General features: G+C 38.6%; 1 non-coding gene across 1 annotated transcript; it reads left to right on the forward strand.

Moving 5' to 3' along the window:
- Positions 1-236: 236 nt before the first annotated feature.
- LOC122678454 lies at positions 237-343 on the forward strand. Its single transcript, XR_006336127.1, has one exon. It is a non-coding gene; the product is annotated as a U6 spliceosomal RNA (small nuclear RNA).
- The last annotated feature ends 745 nt before the right edge of the window (positions 344-1,088 follow it).

Raw genomic sequence — 1,088 nt, forward strand, 5'->3', positions numbered from 1 at the left:
GGACCAAATGCCAAGATCTTAGTTTTCTGAATGTTGAGCTTTAAGCCAACTTTTTCACTCTCCTCTTTCACTTTTATCAAGAGGCTCTTTAGTTCCTCTTCACTTTCTGTCATAAGGGTGGTGTCATCTGCATATCTGAGGTTATTGATATTTCTCCTGGCAATCTTGATTCCAGCTTGTGCTTCCTCCAGTCCAGCATTTCTCATGATGTACTCTGCATATAAGTTAAATAAGCAGTGCTCACTTAGGCAGCATATATACTAAAATTGGAACGATACAGAGAAGATTAGCATGGCCCCTGCACAAGGATGACATGTAAATTCATGAAGCGTTCCATATTTTTAGAGTCTGATGATGACATGCACTTTGGTTTTTTTGACTAAACCTCTTTAGTAACACATTCAATAAAATGCTGAGCTGTTTGTTGCTGTTGGTCTTAAAAAAAAAAAAAAAGAAGAAGTTAAATAAGCAGGGTGACAATATACAGCCTTGACGTACTCCTTTTCCTATTTGGAACCCATCTGTTGTTCCATGTCCAGTTCTAACTGTTGCTTCCTGACCTGCATACAGATTTCTCAGGAGGCAGGTCAGGTGGTCTGGTATTCCCATCTCTTTTAGAATTTTCCACAATTTGTTGTGATCCACACAGTCAGAGGCTTTGGAATAGTCAATAAAGCAGAAATAGATGTTTTTCTGGAACTCTCTTGCTTTTTCAATGATCCAGTGGATGTTGGCAATTTGATCTCTGGTTCCTCTGCCTTTTCTAAAACCAGCTTGAACATCTGGAAGTTCATGGTTCACGTACTGTTGAAGCCTGGCTTGGAGAATTTTGAGCATTACTTTACTATCGTATGAGATGAGTGCAACTATGCAGTAGTTTGATTCAAGCCTGTATCCAAATATGGTTTCTTAACTATGTGACTTTGAACAAATTAATGTCTTAGCCCCAGTTTCCCCATCTGCAAACTAGGGATAATTCTAGGACCACCTACTTCATCAGATTGCTGTGAACTTTAAATGAGACAATGTTGTTATCACCTACAGAAGTGGGATGAAATCTCATTCAAAATTTGAGATTGATAATGTCG

The sequence above is a fragment of the Cervus elaphus genome, chromosome 20 (assembly GCF_910594005.1).
Source record: "Cervus elaphus chromosome 20, mCerEla1.1, whole genome shotgun sequence".
Lineage (NCBI taxonomy): Eukaryota > Metazoa > Chordata > Mammalia > Artiodactyla > Cervidae > Cervus > Cervus elaphus.